General features: G+C 46.5%; 1 long non-coding RNA gene across 1 annotated transcript in view; it reads left to right on the forward strand.

Moving 5' to 3' along the window:
- Positions 1–9,359, forward strand: part of LOC122456776 — a 134,120-nt gene extending 124,761 nt beyond the window's left edge. Inside the window, exons 12-13 of the long non-coding RNA XR_006275832.1 lie at positions 1,131–1,254; positions 1,610–9,359. This is a non-coding gene — a long non-coding RNA (uncharacterized LOC122456776). The remainder of the gene's footprint in view (positions 1–1,130; positions 1,255–1,609) is intronic.
- Positions 9,360–20,641: the final 11,282 nt, after the last annotated feature.

Consider the following 20,641-nt stretch of genomic DNA (forward strand, 5'->3'; position numbering starts at 1 on the left):
GCTGTTGGCTAGCCATCCTGATGGTCTTTTTTTTCAAAGACTTCTCACTTGCTAATGTTCTTCCCCATACCTGAACACTTTCCTCCATATTGCAAGTCAATATTGCTCCATTGGTACTGGCATTATAGCCTGTCTTGCCTGCTTGTCCATCAGCATGTGATGTCTATGGGCTGTGGGACAGACTTCCAGTAGTGCTCATCATCCACCATTGGGTCCAGATCTCCCAAGGAGTTCAACTCCCACTTGGACACTTACAATTAAATGCAGTGTTATACATTTAGGAACAAGGCATGGAGGCCATCCCTAAATAGTGGAGGACTGTATCCTGAAAATCAGCGACTCTGAAAAGGATTTAGTGGTCACAGTGGACCAGCAACTGAACGTGACTTCCCAGTGCGATGCTGTGACAAAAAGGGCTAAAGCAATCCTTGGCTGTTTAAACAGGAGAGCAGTGAATAAGAGTAGGGAGGTGATTTTTACCTCTGCATATAGCATTGGTGAGACCAATTCTGGAATATTGTGTCCAGTTCTGGTGTCAAGACTTTAAAAAGAAATTGAAAAATTGGAGAGGGTGCAGAAAAGAGCCACAAAAATGATTTGAGGGCTGCAAAAATAGAGACTTAAAGCTCTCAATCTGTTTTAGCTTATCAGAAAGCAGATTGAGAGGTGACTTGATTACAGTGGATAAGAACCTTTCTGGGGAGAAAATACCAGGTACTAAGGAGTTCTTTAATCTAGCAGAGAAAGGCATAACAAGAACCAATAGCTGGCTGCTGAAGCCAGACAAATTCAAATTAGAAACTGGGCAAACATTTTTAACAGTGAGGGTGATTAATCACTGGAGCAAACTACCAAGGGAAGCTGTGGATTTTCCATCTCTTGATGTCTTTATATCCAGACAGGATGCCTTTCTGGAAGATCTGCTTTAGCCAAACACAAGTTATTGGGCTTGATACAGGGGTAACTAGGCAAAATGTAATGGTCTGTGCTATACAGGAGGTCAGACTAGTTGATCTAATGCTCCCTTTTGGCCTTATGAAACTCTCTGAATCTATGAAGCGGCCAGACTTTCAAACAGCTCAGGACCCAGCAGCTCCCACTGATCCCAGAAACTTTATTTCCAAATACAGGGCACAGAAATGCTGCTCAGCACCATGTGCACGTTCAGAGCACTGGGCGCAGCTCCGCCTGGCTGAGCGAGCAGGGCACTTGCACAGCTGTATGACTTCAGACATTCCTGGTGATTCTGCAAAGGTCAGTCCTTCACTCAGAAATGTGTTTCTGATTACATTCTGCCCCCTTGCAGATAACAATGCAGTCAGTGACAAATTTAGGGGAAGATAGGCTTTCAGAGTTGCTACCATGCATTTGCCTTCCACTGGCTGACACAGCTCATCTGGTTTAACTTCTGCATGGCAACTGAATGCCAATCAAGCCTGTCGCTGCTTCCCTCAGAGAGTGCAGTTCCCTTTAAAAACAGGATGGCCACTCAGCCCAGGGAAGGATTGGCTCTTCTGTCAGTAACACAACAATTACTTACAGTAACTGATGTCTAAGTCAGACACATCGGAAAATGCCTCTAGAAATAAAGCAAACCTTTTCTTTCTAGCCAAATCACGTACTGTGGCTGGGAGATGCAAGATGGCACTGCTCCTGTGAGAAGATAAAGCATGGCTTTAGCATGGAGATCTCTGCCTTATGTCTTCTAAAGCACACAGGGGCCATCACGGATCGGACAGGAAGGCCTGGCAATCTTACAAAGTCTTACACGGTCTTCTCTGAAACGGAACTGATAGACTTCTGTTTTAAACAGCCATCTACAGAGGGATGGATGGTACAGTGATCAAGCTGCTAGTTGAGAGAGCCATGGGTTCAAGTCTCTGCTCTACCACAGATTTCCTTTGTGACCTTGGGCAGTTACTTGGTCTCTGTGTGCCTCAGAACCGCATCTGTAAAATAGGGATAATAGCAGTGCCCACCTCACAGGGAGTTTGGGAGGAGAAGTGCATTAATGATTGTGAGATGCTCAGACATTGTGCTAATGGGGGTTGTCTAAGTACCTCAGACAGACACAGGGCAGCCTGGAGAAGACTTTGACGGTTGCCTTCTGGTTAGGCTGATGGGGAGCAGGAAGCCTTCGCTCTGGGGCCATTTGCCCCAGAACCAGGGCTCCATTTCTCACAGAATTTCTAAATTTGTGGGTTTTATTCCAAATGGGAATGGAGCCAAATTTTGAAATATCAAAGTTCTCCATGAAACAGAATCGCCCCTCTCGGCACAGCTCTCCTGCTCAGGACAAGGGTCTCATGCGAAAGAGATCCTGGTTCTTTATAGCGGTTTGTTTCGGTACATAACCATTTTCTGTTGGCAGCTTTAACCTTAGAAAGCAGCTAATTTACTGTTAATTCCAGATGGGCCTGAACGGAAAGCCCAGATCTAGAGGTGTATGAGTGTGTGTGTGGGGGGGGGGAATGGGGGGACAGCGTCCTGAGCAACACGCCCATTTTGTTGCTTCGGCCTGTCTCCAAAGGATAGGACAATGGGGCAGGAATCAGGAGACTTGGATTGCTGGCCTGGCTCTAGCAATGACCTGCTTGGGCTAGAAACTTTGGGTCAGAAATTCCTCCTTATTTTTGGAGCCTCCGTTTTTGGATTCCTCAGCTTGCAATAGCCAGAGTCTTACTGTTACAGGTCAATGGGAAACATGGGTGCTCAGCACTTAATAATGCCAAACAGGCCTGAGCAGTGTCTAGTTGTGCACCCAGAAGTTAGTGGACCCCAAATTAGTGGGTCTTTTGGTCATAACCTGTCTGTGCCTACATTTTCCCAGCTGTAACCTGGGGACAATGATACTTACCTGGGACTTCCCTCTTGACCATCCTGGCTCCCATGCGCTTATTAAATATTGTAGGAATAGTAGGATTGTAGGATATTGTAGGATATGAATTAGTGACATTTTTTTCCCCAAGCCATGGCACATGTGTCGATTCCAGATGGGCCTGAACTGAAACCCTGGATCCAAATAGCCTCACACTTGGACACAGCTGGAGCGGAACATTCCAGTTCGGGCCCATCTTTTGTTCCAGTGGAATCTTTTCCCTGTATAATCATCATCTGGCTCCTCCTTTTTGATTAGCTGGGCAGTGTCACGTGGGCTCAGTTGATACGAGTCTGCCAGCTCCCCCTAGCAGTCACTGTTGCTGTTCTCTTGCTTGGTCCCTAGCTATATAAGTCCCTGGTTAATGTGAGGGGGTGGGGTTTGTATCACAAGTATATTTTTCCCCCTTGAAGATCATTTTTATCCTCTTCTACTAAGGACGCTGGCCAAGCTCTCTGAGCTATGAGCTCCCCTCTCTCCTCCCGGCAACATGACAAAAGAAGCTGTCTGAAAGCGCCAGGATGGCTGACACAGGGAGAAGGAAAGAAAAAGAAATCACAAAAATGCATGCAGTGTGTCTGCGGTGGTGACTAATGGCTATTAGCCCTTATTGCTGTCAGGTGAACTGGTAGCCAAGCCTCAGACATGTGGTCATTGTCAAGAGGAATTTTTGACTCTCCTCTCAGGAGCGCCTCCTCCACCCTTCCCCAACCATTAATTACTTCCACCATCTTTCCAAACTGCCAAGGAGTGAGGAGCAGCAGAGCCGGAGATGAAAGGAAGTAGCGGCTGCCCTGGTTTCCAGGTCTTTCAAATAACCAGTCTGTAATAACTTCCACAGCCAAGGGAAATGGCCACGCAGTGGGAGGAAGGTCAGCTCTGAGGGGAGGAAGGCTCTCGTGCAGCAATGATATAGTGGCTCCTAATGGAAGAAACCTGTGGAATTAATCAAGCCTCGTGCCTCATTTGTTAATGACAGCAAGTTTGAAAAAACAGCGGCCGTTCACCTCGGTCAGGAGATGGGATCCTAGAACTCCAGCCAAGGGCTGTCAGGCCAGCAGGGTTAGGGATCAGGTCCCCTCTGCGTTCACAAAGCAGATGCAAAGGTTCTGTGGAGGTGGATGGCAAAGATGATTGGGTTTTCTGGGGTAGCTCACGCAGCCTGCCTGCCTTCTTTCTCTAAGCCGGCTGCTGGAAAGCTACAGCCGACACCAATGCTGACCTCCCATGCTTGGCTTCCTGTCTGTCATGCATGAAGTCCGTCATGCTCAGTTTCCCCCAGATTAGCCTGCGGTATTGAGATGACATTGTTCTGGCATGCTTGCTTCAGAAAGCAACAGCTCTGTGGAACCAGTTAAGGCAGTCTGGGCCCAGCTCCCATCCCTGAAGATGGGAGCATTCTCCCTCCCATTTCCCCCTCCCCTCACCCAAAGTGTGGCCTTGATTTTATGGGCCAGAGACAAGCAAGAATCAAAGTAGAATAATTACCGCTAGTGTCTGATACAACCCCCCACCCCCACAGGCTACCACTGCTGGGGCCTGCAATCAGCTACAAGAGCCATGTAGGTGTGACAGGCGAATAGGTGGGGAGGGTTTTCCCTGGCACAGCTATGTGATGCATTGAGGAGTGGGGTCAGCTAAAAGGAACCTTGACTTTCTGAATCACGTAAAAGCTCCCCCCACAGATCAAAATTCTGTGTAGTATACAAACATGGAGTCTTTGCACCATGCTACCAGCGTATTCTGGCCATGAAAACAGTGCATCCAGCCGCACCAGGATCACCCCAGTGTCGGAGATCCTCTGAAGAAAGAGGATGTGGCTGGTCCTCCTCTATGCCCTCCTAATCCCCGACTGTGGATTCAGCCTCTTGGAGCTATTAGCAATTACTCTGGGTTAGAGCATTGCTGAAGTTGCTCTAATTAATGCAAAGAGGTTGCCTTTGCCAACAGCAGCCCCAGGTTCGGAGGAACACAGTGTCGAGCTTTATAACACCCTTGCATGCATTCCTCTGAGCTTGTGTTATCATCTCCTTGAAAATACATGAGCCTCTGGCCCTATATAACTGTAATGTATTTTACATATTAGGCTTGTAGGAATCTATATAGAGATAAACTAATAGGTACGGGGTAGGAAGGAGTAAGTCTTTTCATATAATACAGTCCACACACACATTAAAAATGACATACAGTCTCATTATAGGAGACATATGCGTCCTTTCCGCATAGGTTGGGCTGATTTCTGTTTGAAGAGATGACAGTCGAATCAAATCACCAAGCTGTATATTGTATCAGGTTACACCCAAGAGAATGACAGTCTTTTCTAAATCGAAGGCTCTTTTTAAGTTCCAATCCCTTTCACAGGAGAGCAGCTGGACTCAGCCTTTTAGGGCAGGATGGTCAAAAATTGTGCAAGGTCACTGTGTGACCTTTAGCATGTTGTTTAACTTCACTGTGCCTCAGTTTCCCCAATGGCAAAATTGAAATAATACTTATCCACCTTTGTAGAGATCTTTGACACCTACAGGTGAAAGTGCTTTATAATGTAAATGTAAAGAGCAATGATACTTTATTGTAAAATGGTAAATTAAATGATCTTGTATTGATTAACAGTTTCACTTGCCTGAAAGAGTTGGGATCAGTTTATTCAACTAAGTGCTGATATAATCCACACTGTTTGCCTTTTTAACAAACTAGGATACTAATTCCCTGAAAGACCAGTGAATTTGGGGTTATTTGTTTATTTAGCAAAATTGCGGATGGGAATGTGTTTCTCTCATATATTTGTGACCCAAATTTTACATGATCATGCTACTGCGATAGAAGCAGAAAGGGAAATTGACTAGCCTGTTTCTGTAGTCGCTAGCTGAGTGCAATGCAAAAAAACTAAGAAAACATCCTGCCTGATGAAAATGGGAGGTGCTGGGTCCAGAGCTCCTTTGAAAACCTGGCCCTAAATACTGGGGAAATTATTTGTAACGTTATTTCCGTTGTAATAAACGAGGTGGTGTTAGTAACACAGAGGACATTTTTTAGAAAGAGATTATTGTAGAAGGGAAGTTTTTCTTTTTAATCTGAAGATCTCAAGCTACACTAACACCAGTGGTCTGTCTTGGAGCTTTGGGCAGGTGACATGCTCACATTCCCTCTTGCACATGGTATGGTTTGCTTTTAGAACCTGATACTTTCAGATTCTTTTATAATTGGCTCTCGCACTCTCTCTGTGTCAGACACAGCAAAAGAGCGCTAGTTTTTTGCAGTCCAACAATGAATTAAAGTATTTAGTCCCATTAAAGTATTAAATTTTTGCTCAAACCTTAACTAAGCCCTCCTCGCTTTAATTAAGGCATTAAGCTTTCATTAAAGTTGTCATTGACAAAATCTCATTTCTGCTCTGCCTTAACTGGACCACACCAGTTTGTGGCCCCAATTGTCAGTTGATACTATAAAATCAGGAAGCACGTTTCTTTGAAACTTCTCCCCCCCATGTGTGAATGAACAAGCAGAGGGACATGTCAGCACTCGTTAGCTGAGCACCTAGCCCTACCAGTGCTTTTGAAATCACCTCACAAAATGCACTAAGACAGACAGTAATGTAGGACCAGTAACCTGTCAACCTGGTTCCTTTCCCTTGATACGGATGGCAAGACCTCCATCACAACAGAAGCCCTTGTTGGCTATCTCAGTAAAAAGGCACTTTCATGGAGAATTAGTGTGCATGGTCTCTCAGGAAGAGGGTGATGGCTCATTGGCGAGGCAGTGTGAGGCTGGTTTTACTGCTGCTGCCCGTGCTGGACATGGTCTTTGACCCAACCAGAGGCCTCCATCCCCAAGGCTATCAGCATTTGAGGCCCTGTTAAAGTCAATGGGAGTTTTGAAATTGAAATTGATTTCAGTGAGGCCAGGATTTCATTCTAGACTCTCAAAAGAGCTCAGCTCCCATTCAGGCACCAAAATTAGAGGCCCGATTTTTCAAAAGAGCTCCGCGTGGTAAGGGCCTGATGATCACTTGCTTGCAATATGAGTCTGCCTTCTCCTGGTGTTGTGAATATTCAGGACCTGGCTGCGAATGTACTTCTGAAAATCTGGCTCTTACCTTGTTGGGGAAATGGGAGCCCGGTACGTCTGAAAATCCAAACCCGGCATTTAAAGTTAAAAGCAAAACCAGCCAGGTTTTCAATGCGCAAATGGAATTGGAAGGTAGGGGGCAGATTCTGAGCTCATGTAAATCCACTGACTTCATTAGAGCGACGATCGTCGGCACCCACTGAGACGCTGGCCCTAGATATTCCAGGGTCTGTGGGGAATTGGGAGGCGCAGATTATTCTCGCTGTAGCAGCTTCAGGCAGCTGCATCCCAGCAAGGTTTTACCTTCCAGGGGAGAGCAGGATCCGTGGCATCTACTCAAACAAGCGTATTCTGCTGTACTTTCTTGGAATTGTTTGTTTTGTTGCTGAAAAACAGAATGAGTTTCTTGACGGTTTAGTGCAATGTTCAGCTTGTCCTATTTGTTTCCTTAGGAGTGGAGGGTACTGGCTCCCTTGTCTGTGCCCCTATCCCCACATTCTCATTGTCTTCATGTTTCATTGAAATCTTCCATCAAAATCTGCATTCTCGGACTTGTCCAAACCAGCTCATCCCCTGCTGTCACTGCAACAGCAGCTTCTCCTTAGAGTTGACTAGAATTGACAAAGAGAGAACTGAGGTTTTAAAAATACACTGTGCTTCTAGGGCACCTCTCACCCAGAGATCTCAAAATTGGACAAACAGTAATTGGGCCCCATGATGCCCCAGTGAGTCATGTAAATACCACTATCTCATTTGCAATTTGGGGAAACTGAGGCACACAGCAGTTAAGGGATTTACTCACAGATAAGTCAGCAGCAGAAGTCCTGACTCCTAGATCCCTGTTTTAACCACTAGACTGTGCTTACTTTGCTAAAAAGTTATACCTCTGATGGTGCATACCACATATTTTCCATTAGTAGCCATATGCTCTGTTATTTGCCAACACTGTCTTGAAAGGAAATGGCATTTTCAGTGTTCACAGGACCTGGAGGCCCTTTCACAAACAGGAGCATGCCAGCAAAGGCTGAGAGTTAAGTCAGTTGCCTGGTTGGGCCTTTAACACACTGGCTAGAAAAAGGAACCCCTCTCAGGGGTAATGGAACGTCCCTTGGTGTCTCTCATCCCAAGCCCTGAAAAGGAGAACAATTTTTACAACACATCCTGAGAAGCTGAGCAGAGCAGGGGACTGGGCAAGGGCTACCCACGCTATGGCCCCTTGCGACCTCGTCCGCTTCTCAAAGAGCCGTGCTGCAGCATCTCCTTTTCTCTAGCAGACCTGCCACACTCCAGCATGCCCCTTGGCCTTCCCCCCAGCTTGCTCTCCTACGAGAGCTGCTCTGGAGGACAGGCTGCGGCGTATTTGTATGCCTGAGAAGAAACGTGTTCTAGCCACATGTACCTTTTCTCATTTGCACTGAGATTAGAAATGCTCAGGTTTTTAAACTTTAAGATAATGGATCCAGTATTCCTCTCAGTTATGCTTTGACACAAGCGCTTGGGGTCAAGGGGTTTGCACCAGGAAAAGGATATGGTGCACCGTCTGTCTGTGGCTGCCCAAATCATTCCGCAGTAGAGATACTCTTACAATTGCTCTGTGCTTTTTACATTATTTTCCTACTTAATTGCATTCAAGTTCTGACGGAAATAAATTAGGTGGCGTGTGAACCAGTACAACATGACAAAGGACCTGAAACAAGATTTACAATGTACATTTTTCTATTTTAAAAAATCACTACCAGCAACCCTACAATAACAAACCAGCAAGTTCATCCCAGCGCTTGGGAGCAATCTCACAATAACTGGCCAGCAAATGCAGTCCAGCACTCGTAAGCAATCCCCAATACACCAGGCAGAATACTGCCACTAGCACTCTGAAAGCCTGATCTAAAGTCCACAGAAGTCAATCGGAATCTGTAATGAATGATGTGTTTACTTACAATATGTTATTCAGCCACTAGATGTCTCTGCGTGCTGTAGAGTTCTGGACAGGGTGTGATATCTGGTAAACACGGGGGCCAAAGCTGGAATTCAAGCTGTGTGGAAGTCTGTTTTGTTAGTTTGTAGCTGTAGTTGTTTTGTTTAATAAATGCCTTCTTTGAAGAAGGACTGTAATTCCGTACATCACAAGTGGCACAATCTGGGACCTCTGCAGTGCTGCATGAGAACATGGCCAGCTAGCATAAGGTGTGACCAGAGCCTGGCCAAGCTCCTTGCATTCCTGCTAGTGCCCTAGCACAGACCTGGGGGAAGTACACACTACACTGTTACAAGTACCAATAGCACTGTTTGGTGCATGCCTCCGTATGTCCCTTCGGCATTGTGCTATGTCTGCACTACTGCTCTGGGGCTACAGCTCCACAAACCCCTCTCTCTAGGGCTCCTCAGAGGAACAAGGAGAACATAGTATGGGCCACAGAATGCTAAATTTGAGATAAAAGATGGTCTATAAATGTGAGCTACTGTAGTGTTGTTAATTGGTATTGTCATTTCTTTCTTCAGATGTAGCCACTAATTAGCAGCATGGAGATGAGTATTTAAAAGTGGACAGGCTTCATGTTAGATCTCCATCGAGTGCCTGGAAAGCCAGGGCTATGAGCCTGGAATAAATCACTGGATTCCCTGACCACGAACAGTAAACTTCAAGCCTTGTCATGAACTTACCTGTTTTAATCACATCCGTCTGCATCCACTTATCACAGCCGGATCTTGGGTTCACTCAGCACACCAGTAAAAACAAGGAACAACTTGCCAACTGCTTTTATTTTTCTTGGGGAGAGAAACATTGGTCCATTGGTCAGAGCTGGATGACTCTCTGAGGAGCCCTTTTATTGTGTGTGTGGGCGGTAATCTCCTGCCTCTCAGCCATGGGAAGCCAGGGTTGTGTCTTCCTTAAGTAAACTGGAATCCGTAAAGAAATGGCTGTAGGTGCTGACAGCCTCCTGGTAGCCCCAGAGATGTGAGCGAGTGAAGGGAAATGTGAAAACAAACCAACAGCAATTGGGGAGAAATTTGAATCAAAGCAGCACCTTGACTCACAATGTTTAATAACCATCCTGACAGCATGTGTTGGACTTGTACCCACATCCACACTTCACTAGCTGGTAAATACACCGTAGACAGGCCCGAAGGGGTGTATTCTTCAATTGCTGCCCACACGTTGGCCCAGTTCATCCCCTCCCACAGAGAAACCCAAAACTGAGGGAGGGAATGTTCACTAGATCTCTTCCACCTCCCCCCGCCCATATCATTCTGTCTGCGGAGGAGAGAAAGGCGCTTGCATCTCTTTCTGTTGGAAAGGCTGTGAGGACAGATCCTCCGGGATTCCACGGAGACCAGGGCAATCTCGGTAGAGGCCCAAGGCCTGTACACCAGCTCTGGCTCCCAGCAGTCTCCCAGCTCTGTGGGCCCCAGAGACCCATATCCATAGAAAAGATGGCACAGCTCTGGGGGATCTCTGCAGGCCTGGAGGGACGAACGGGTAGAAAACGCTGGCATGGTGGCAGACTGGCCGTATTTTACACCCACTGTGCACCGGTGGACACGGCAACACAACCCTGCAGGGCACTGGTGAATGGAGCCCAGCACATGTAGGCATGAGACGAGGCCTTCTTCAGGCACAGCATACGAAGGAAATCGGAAGGTTCATTTTTCTCTGCCTGGCAGTTCCTGAGATAGGGCCTCCGGGTTGCAAAGCCGTGACTTACTGGCTGCGGGCCTGAGCCAGAGAGGTTCTGAGTGGCTCTGATTTCCCTTGACATCAGTAGGGTTCCAAGTGCTCGGCACCTCCCAGGAGGCACTCAGCACCTTGCAGGATCAGACCCTTCTAAATTCCTTTAACAGAGACTTTGTTTATTGAACCTAATGGGTTTTCAGCCATCACCAGTGCTGATGGATCAAATGTAGAATAAACAGGGCCTGATCCTGGGTGATGCTGAGCCCCTTCACTTCCACCGAATTTAATAGGAGTTTATGGCACTTTTGCAGGATGGTGTCCTGTATTTTACTACAGTTGATATAAAATGTGCTCCAAATGACCCCGTGACCATCATGCATTACTGCTCCAGCCTGGGGAAGGGATGACTAGGTTTTCAAAGCCTCTGTTCATCAAAGTGAGGTGCCCAGTAATTCGCCAACAACAGAAGAGTTTTTCAGCCAACCATGGCTCTCCAGCATTGGAACTGTGTGATGAAAGCAAGTGGGAGAATTGCCAAGATATGAAAACATCCCATCCTTGAGCAAATAGGTCCCTGGAGTGAGCCTGTTCCTGAGGAGTGGGTGACAGGCAACTGGGGAAGCAGTTTGGGAATATGGTGCTTGTGTTTGCCAAGGAAGTCCAGTGCCTAGTATGGCTCAAAGGGAAGGATTGGCTGGAATGGGTTTGGGGGGGCAGGGGGGAGAGGGGTTCCAAGCTGTGAAATTATGGGACAAGGACTAACTGGATTCGAACAAACCCCTTAGTCAAGAGCTTAACACCCCCCCCCACACACACACGCGTTTGTCCAGTGCCCATGAAAGAAGAGAGATTGACAGCCTCAGAGCAATAAGGGCCAAGACTTTCAAGTGACTTTGGGTGTTTAAATTTGTGGGTGCCCAACATGAAACATCTTAACAGGGCCTGGTCTCCTGAGGGGGCAGGTGTTCTGAAAATCGAGCCCCTTAAAGGTATCTCAAAGAACACCTGTGTCATGGGGCTGCCAGTTACAGTTCTCCCAGGAAACCCTCCTAGGGCCACTGATAGCAGCAAGTGAGGTTTTTTGCTGGTGTAACTTACATTGGAAATAAGCTACATGGGCAGAAAAGGTGGCTGGTAAAACTGTGTCTACACTAGGACTTTTGCCAGCACAGCTATGCTTCATTTTTTCACACTCCTATCAGACATAACTGTGCTGACAAAACTTCAGTGTAGACCAGGCCTTAGGCCCTCCCAAATCACAAGCTGCTTTAGAAAATCTCAGTCCCCAGCAGAAATACAGCATGGAGAGCAGCAGTGCAGACTTGCTCAGTGGTTTGAGCATTGGCCTACTAAACCCAGGGTTGTGAGTTCAATCCTTGAGGGGGCCATTTAGGGATCTGGGGCAAAAACTGGGGATTGGTCCTGCTTTAAGCAGGGGGTTGGACTAGATGACCTCCTGAGGTCCCTTCCAACCCTGATATTCTATGATTCTATGATTCTTACACTGCCCTGGCAGCATACGGTACATCTGCTCTGACCTGCGAGGAATTCATTGCTTCAAGGTAACAGTGAGGCTAACAGGTTTCATAAAAGGATTGGACAGTATATGACTAGCCAACTTCTAGTGAATGGGGGGGGTGGGGAGAAACTTTCCAGGTGGGCAGTTTATCCTACAGCTGCCTGCTGAAGGGTAGGCAGGTTGGTGTTGGCATATAACAGTTTAATTGTAAAAGATGATTTGCTGATTGCGATCGCTGCAAGCAGTGGAAGCTATTAACAGGAATCTAAATGACTGGACTGCAGAGCCAGATGCACCACAGGGATAAAGCAGGAGATTTTTATCACTGGTAATTCTTTAATGAATTAAATGAATCTTTGTTGGCAATATCTGTTTATGAAAGAAACATTTGGGAGATGTGTTTTAATGCATCCACAATAGGATTTTAGCGAGGCAAAGATGTAAGACTAAACAGAGGGGAGGAGAGAGCTATGTAAATCATCAGCACAGAGAGAATGTATTTCAAATCACAGGAGGGAAAGGAGTCACCCCTGGGGGGATAATATGAGTGAAGGGTAACTGGAGGTCTGATGCAATAGCCTTATCAGAGAGCAGTACAGAAAGCCTGGTAAAGAAGGGAATAGACACAAGACCTACTTTCTATCAGGGCTGATTCCGACAGTTCAATTGGATTGCGCCTCAAATCAGGGATCAATACCTGCTCAGCTTGCTTAATCAAGTAGTACCACGAGTGGATAACTCCTGAGTAAGGTGAGCCAGATTTGGCCTGGGGTGTGATTTGTGTGCCTCTGAGGAGGTAGTTCAGGTGTGCAGGCATAGTAGGGTTTGAAAGTGCAGAGTTCTAGGCAAGCCTATGGCTGCCCATGGAAATAGAAATAGTTTTCACATGCCTGTTTGTGTCCCTGAGCACAGATCGTAGTCATAACTCTGCGATTACTGATCTTCAATGGGCATCTCTTGGGTGTGTTGGGTACCAGTCCAAAGATGGAGTGGGCAGGTATAGGGACAGGCCTTAGATGACCCCACTAGTGTGGGCTAATTTTTTCCAATAATTTTTCTCTGACAGGCATTCGGTTGAGGTGGCTAGTACCCAGCACCAGCCCAAAGCGGCAGTAGCAAGAATGCCTCTAGCGCCAGTTTGGATGATAAAAACAAAAGGAGTACTTGTGGCACCTTAGAGACTAACAAATTTATTTGAGCATAAGCTTTCGTGAGCTACAGCTCATCGGAAGTGAGCTGTAGCTCACGAAAGCTTATGCTCAAATAAATTTGTTAGTCTCTAAGTGCCACAAGTACTCCTTTTGTTTTTGCGAATACAGACTAACATGGCTGCTAGTTTGGATGATGAATCCAATCAGCAGGTGAGCATGCAATCTCTCCGAGACAGAGATTCCATCGGTGGGAATGCAGCTGTCCGTGAGTATGGGTCTATCAAGGTGGGGAAGCTGCATCAGCAAAGAGAGCAGGTAGCCCTGAGACCAAGTCAATGTGTCCGAGTGGGAACTTGCATAGAGCCAGATACTTGACACAATTCCTGGCTGCTTTGAACTTACAAATAATATTTATTTGTATCACCATCGTATCCAGGAGCCCTAATCATGGCCCAGGACCCCATTGGGCTAGGTGCCGTACAAAGGCAGAACAAAAAGACAGTCCCTGCCCCAAAGAGCCAGTGGTTGTAAGTATAAGACAAGAGACAACAGATGGATACAGACAGGGGAACACAAGGAAACGACGTGGCAGTGTTGGTCAGCATGATGAGCAGTAGAACTCATGATGAGTTCGGATCTGAACTATTCTCAGGTTTTGTGTAGGCGTCATGGCAGAGGAGAGTGGTAAGGAAGGACTTGTCAGAGGCTAACGAGTTGGTTTTGCGGGTGCTTACTGGGGGCACCACCCCGGGGTGAGGAGCAGCATGGGACAAAGCACAGAGGAACTATATTTGAAAAGGTTACAGGTGGGCAATGGAGACTGACCTCCTGGGCAGATCGGAAGTGGGAGTTGACTTTGCGATAGTGAGTGAGAGATGATCAATTTGCATAAAGTGCACTGGAGTGGCACAAAGCAGCTGGAAGTCAGAGTAACTGGCCACCTGGGGATTCATCGAGTGTTAGGGCAAACACCAGGTGGCAGACCACTAGCACAGTCAGCCCTAGGCTACTCCCCCATTACAGCCCGACATATGGCATGCCAGCGGGCAAGCTGGAGGGGGTGGTCAGCAGGACATGGCTAGAGTGCCACTGTACTTATGTGATCCCCAGCTGTCAGAACAGCTCTTTGGGAACAATTGTGGCTGGGCACCACTTCCAGGAAAACTGTAGCAGCTCTGAATTACACCTTTGGCCAAAACACCATAAAGGTGATGTGAAGCCACATTTGTGGCACAATCCCCCCAGCGGTGATAGGAAAGCAGCCATGCAGTTGGGGATCTACCCCTAAAGGACTTGCATGGTATTTGTAAATCTATTATAATGCATGTCTGGGAGGGGACAAAAATATGTCTGTGTCATCGGGAGAACAGCATAGTGTTTGACTAGCAGTCCTTCTTGTGGTACCACTGTTTGTAGGTGAATTGTGAGGTTGTTCCCTGATGGCTAGATTGGTCATTTGGTTAGATCTGGGCAGAAGAGAGTGGGGGGGGGCGGTGTCTGGGTGGGGGGTGTAGATCTGGGCAGAAGAGAGTGGGATTTGTGGGGTGGGGGGTTAGATCTGGGCAGGAGGGAGTGGGATGCGTGTGGGGGGGTTAGATCTGGGCAGGAGGGAGTGGGGGTGTGGATGTGGGTGTAGATCTGGGCAGAAGAGAGTGGGATGTGTGGGGTGAGGGGTTAAATCTGGGCAGGGGGGAGTGGGATGTATGTGGGGGGTTAGATCTGGGCAGGAGGGAGTGGGGTGTGGGTGGGGGTGTAGATCTGGGCAGAAGAGCACTAGTGGGATGTGTGTGGGGGTGTAGATCTGGGCAGAAGAGAGTGGGATGTGTGTGGGGGTGTAGATCTGGGCAGAAGAGAGTGGGATGTGTGTGGGGGTTAGATCTGGGCAGGAGGGAGTGAATAGAGTGTGTGCGCATGTTTGTGTTTGTGTCTGTGTCTGTGTGTGAGAAAGAGAGAGATTTAAAAAAATACAGGTCAGAATTTGCTGGACCCAAAGAATTTCATGTCAGCTCCCAGGCTGTTTTGAGACGGCATGAAATAGAGAAGGGTTCACACCTGTTACTAGACTTGAATGTGTTTAGCAAAGAAATATTTGTGCCTTCTGTCTTGTAGCGCTCGGTGACTTGTTCCAGCATCCCCACCTGTTTGATTCGGTGACCCTCGGCTCCATTGTCTAGCTGCTGAGGCTGCTTGGCAGTATCACTGTTTGGGATACTCTTGGCTTGAGTAAATCCGGAGGGGAAGGACTGGGGCGATTCCTGTATCAGTTTGACTGTGGGCATGGACAGGGAAGGGGCTCTTTGATATGTGGTGAAAGTAGGAGGACAGCCACGTTGGAAGAAAGATCAGTGAGGGAACTTCCTTTGTTATGAATTAATATATCCAGTCCTATCCCTGCCTCCTGGAAGCCTTTGAAGTCATCGTTGACTTGCAGAGCAAATTCCAAAGGTCCTTGGGGATCAGCATGATGCAAGCATTTTAAAAACAACACCTGGGGAGTGGGGTTGGTCTCAAAGAGCCAAAGTCTCTCTTGGTTTTGGAGTGTTTAATACCCAGCCAAAATACCAGCACAGCTGGATGCAAAGTCCCTCCCTCTGGGGTTTGTGCCTTGAACTATTATTGTTTTCCAAATGGGTCAGGGTGTCTGGCTAATAAACAACCTGGTGCACAGGTGGAATTTGAGTCAGATGGCTTCATGAGACATTGGATTACATGGTACCAGATGTTCCCCAACCACAGATACCGGATTGTAACGCACGCACGCATGCACACGTCAATAGAAATCCCTGCTTGTTGGCTTTCCAACTAATTTGTACTTATTTCAAAGCCTCTCCATGGAAATTGAGAGGTATGATGCCCTGGGAGCAGAAAGAAAGAGATTAAGAAAGATGGGTTCTGGGAACAGAGAAAGAGAAACTAACCCCTGGGAACCACAAGTGGGAGAGAGGGGCCCTGGGAACACAGTGAGAAGTGATAAAGGCAGACAAGGGCTGGGAACATAAGGAGACGCAGTGATAGAGAGAGAGGAAGACATATTTTAAGAAATGTGCACACATTAAGCTGGACCATGAGCCTCGGGGCTCAGAGCAGCCCAGGGGGAGTTGCTGTGGGAAACCCATGTGTGTTACTTGACTCTTAGATTGTAAACTCTTTGTGGAAGGGACCATAACCTGTCTCTATTTCTGTGCAGCACCTAGGGCAACAGGGTCTGGGCCCCACTGTGGACCTGTAGGCAAGACAATAATAATCATAGATTCCAATTTGCATAGCATAAGATGTAAACTGAGTGAAAGGGACATGTCTACTTGCCTTCATCCCAGGGTCAAATAAATGAGACAGCTGTGTGTGGGGAGCGGTAGATCCAGAGTTCTCTTCTCTGTGCTGCTGTTTAGTGATCATGAGGTCTGTTTATTCCTATGCTGCCACAGATCCATCGCAGCAGCTCAAGGTACGTTATCGGTAATGGGTTAGTGGCTGGCAGTGTTGGCTGTGAACATGCCAACCATTAGGTGCTCAGCGATACCTCACAAAGAATCCTGGAGACTGGAATCTGTTTAACGTAGGGAGGTAGGGCCATTTTGGGCAGCAAAGTAAGCCAGCATAGCCCTTGTGAACTTGAGCAGGAGCTGAGCCTGCTTAGTGCAGGGCTGAATTTGACCCAGAACTTCTGTCCAGACCGCAAGGGTAACCCTTCTCTTTTTAAAAAGTGCACATGGGAGTTTCAAGATCCCCTGGTGCAAAACATAGGCTGGAGGGACCTTACTTTAACTCCCAGCAGAACCCCTTCGACATCGACACAGCCTTAGGAATAAAACCAAGACATGGGCCGAACTTGAGTCCACAGCCTTCAGACTCGGACATAAGATTGCTGTCAGCTAAGCTAGACTGAGACCTCTGGCACCTGATTAACAAAATTCAACTGCATCCAAGATGTATTCTTACATAGCTCTTACACAGTGCTCTTCATCATCAGTATTTCTCAAAGGGCTTTACAAAGGAGGTCAGAATCATTATTCCCATTTTACAGGTGAGGAAAGAGAGGCACAAGGAAATGAAGTGATTTGCCCAAGGTTATCCATTAGACCAGTGGCAGATCCAGGACTAGAAGCCAGGTCCAGTGCTCTGTCCACTAGGCCACACTGCCCCCACTGCACAATAGATTTCTATAGGATATTAAATTAGCTCTAACTATTCCAGAGGTGTTTCTTGACCTGGACTGATTGAGTTTACCTGTTTGGTAAGTGCCTCATTGTCAGCTTCAAAGCCTCATTTGATAAGCAGAGAATGTGGATACAGAAGTTTTAGTCCATGCATTTTAATGAATCTACAATTTATGTCCAGACTAGCTGATTACTTATCCCACTTAGTCTTCAAAGAAGAATGTCTAAGAAATCCAAAGTCAAACCGGAGGGATGTTACTGCGACTCAGGAAATTTAATTCAAAAATAAAAATTCTTTGAGTCACGGTCATCTTTTGTGTGTGTGGAACTTGCCATCAGACCTGTCTCAATACTTGTACAGCATGGGGGGAGGGGGAAAAGCCTGTGTTTGTTCATTTTATTTGGGTGGCATTTTAATGATAATTCTCCCCTCTGTTCGTTCACGGGGCGATAAGAATCTCTTTTCTTCGTGGCTTTTGGAGGGCACTGGAAGGCATCCTGGGTCAACAAGGCTGCCCTTTATCCTCGCCCATCCATCATGGTCCTGGCTGGTGATGGGTTCAAGGTGTTGCTGTTCTGAAATCCTAAGCAGCTACTAATGCCTCCTCCTCAGACTGAAGTCTGCCTTGTTTTTTCAGTAACCCAACCTTCCCTGCTTCATCCAAGAGAGAATTGAAAGCATCTGCTACTACAGCTTTCCAAAGGTGACAGGGGAAGCCAATGGAGATTTTCATTGTGTTTTTGATTTCCAGGAGCAAATTTCATGATGCAGATGTATGATTATTAATGACTTCCCCCCCTTTATTTTCATTTTCAAGTGGCTCTGCAACTGCAGAACCAAGCTGGGATCGGAAGCAAAATACAGCACAGGAAGGGATGTGCTTGCAGTGCTGCTGGCACGGCTGGCAGAAGCAAGCACTGGAAATCACAAGAAACCCCCATTTTCTCCCAGCTGACGTTAATGGAGTTACACAGGTATAAAGGCCCATGAGAGTGAAATCAGAAATGCCCCAGAAGATTTTACTTCTCAAGAAGACTAAAGATGAGCTGCTGGGGCTAAATTCTACCTTGTGCAGCCCGTTGACATCAATTATTTCTGAATCTTGACATCAGTGTGGTTGCACGTGGCACAAATCCGGGCAGAATTTAGCCCCGGGTGGTTGGTAGTTTTAAAGGGACAGAGAAGCTATTGAGAATGAAGTTGACAACACACTGACGACTAAGGTGGGACACAAACTTAGACGTTCATTGTGATAGGTCAGTTCTCTATTCTTTGCTTCCCTATCACGCTTTAGTATGATTCAATAACATCGCTCAGTGATTGTAGCCCTGGGCACATCAGGGAAAGCCGAGGAAGGAAAATCAGTCCTAAATTCTGCCCTTCCTTTTGTATCACAGCCTTAACATTATTGAACGTTGCTTGATGCTTGCCGGGGTTGTATTTTTATAGCTGTGTGATATGAGTCACTGGAAAACGACATTTGTAATACAGTCCTGGACACAATCTGAATGATTGATGCTGCCATGCCCCTGATGGAAGTTTGGGATGACTGTCATTTTCTCTGATCAGAATGGCACTGGCATGCAACTTCTATGCAAGCTGTGGAGCCCCAGGAGCTGGTGCCAGAACTCTGAGACAATAGAAATGTGTGTGGAAGCCAGACAGTGACAATGGATTCTTGCCATCTCTGCCAATCCCTCCAAATAAATTACACCAAGACTGCAAACTCCAGGGATCAAATGTGCAACTCTTTTGAAGCCAATCATGTTACATCAGGGATCCATCTGGCCCCTAGTCTCCGGAGGTTGTTGGTGAAGGTAAGATTAAAGATTTCAAGTATAAGCCATCCCATGGATGGAGATGCGGAAAGCCCTCCCCATTCCCTAGAGCCAGGAATCCTGCTGATCCAGAGGGGTCAGAGTCATGTGTCTGGAAAGGGTCCATAAATCTCACCTACACCTTTGGAGTTCTCATCGTGGTCTCAGACTATAAAAGGAAATTTTTCTAAGATCCCCATGTATAGGACAATGAAATTTTGTCTCGGTTTTCATTTATTATTATTGCACCATTTGTCCTGGATCAGATCATAAACTTATCTTCACTGGTAATGTGCTTTTTTAGGGGCTAGGGGGGCAGTTAAATTTAATTCACCTCCTAGCATGAAATTATTCATGGCTCTAAACTTGTAATTACCAGCCCTAGTTTTAGGAAGCCCGTAGTTATGAGAAATTTGATATTTTAAGACTTAAAATAAATGTTTCACAAGCTTTATCCTTTGCCCACTGCAGAATACATTAGGCTCTGGCATCTATGTATCATCCCCATCCATTCACATCAGCTTATTGCACCTGTAAGTCATTCATCATGGAGCCATCACCACTGGCCCATTAGTTAATAAAATTCAATTGGGGCGGAGATACGAGAGCTCAGCCAGGATTACTTACCATTGTGCTAATTCTGTAAGTAGAACATTGTGACTCCCGCTGGCCAAGGGATCCTGCATAAAGTTCAAAGCTTTTTAAAGAGCAGAGCAATTAGGGTCTGTCTACACTATAATGACAACTGTGGCGGGGAGACCCAGTTACTTCAAGCTTGGCCGCATTTCAACACTGGGCTTTATTCTCTTCTCACTATCCCAGATTTAAACTGGTATAACTGCATTTACTTCATTTGCACTGGCGCAAGAGAAGAATCAGGCCCCGTATTCCATTTCGGAGCAGAGTTGGGAAATGTCCAGGGCTGTAGTCTGGGTAGGGAATGTGGCTAAATTTAATCCAAATTTAAAAATTGTCTAGATCGCCCTTCCGTTCATTTAATAACTCCATGGTGTGTTATGTTGTACAGCTCACCTCAAGCTTCTAAATAAATCTGCAACTGATTCAAAGTGATTCCTGGGTTTACCTGGGTCCAAAAGAAGAGCCTTGCCCATGGTATCTAAGTATTTCCACACAACGATAATACTTAGCATGTTTACAACATGTTTCATCTTCACTTTACTGAGATGGGCTGATTTGGTGGATCTCTCATGGTTCCATTCTCCTGCAATCTTTCTATGTAGCCACTTCCTTTTCCAACATGTGGTACCCCTTGCCTCTTTCTCAAAGTGTTTCGGCTGTCCAACAGGAAAGGATTCCTGGTGCTCCAGGGGCCATGTTTAGAACTAATTAATCCTCACAATGCACCACAGTGAGTAGGGT

This window comes from Dermochelys coriacea, chromosome 15 (genome assembly GCF_009764565.3).
Source record: "Dermochelys coriacea isolate rDerCor1 chromosome 15, rDerCor1.pri.v4, whole genome shotgun sequence".
In the NCBI taxonomy this organism is placed as follows: Eukaryota; Metazoa; Chordata; order Testudines; family Dermochelyidae; genus Dermochelys; species Dermochelys coriacea.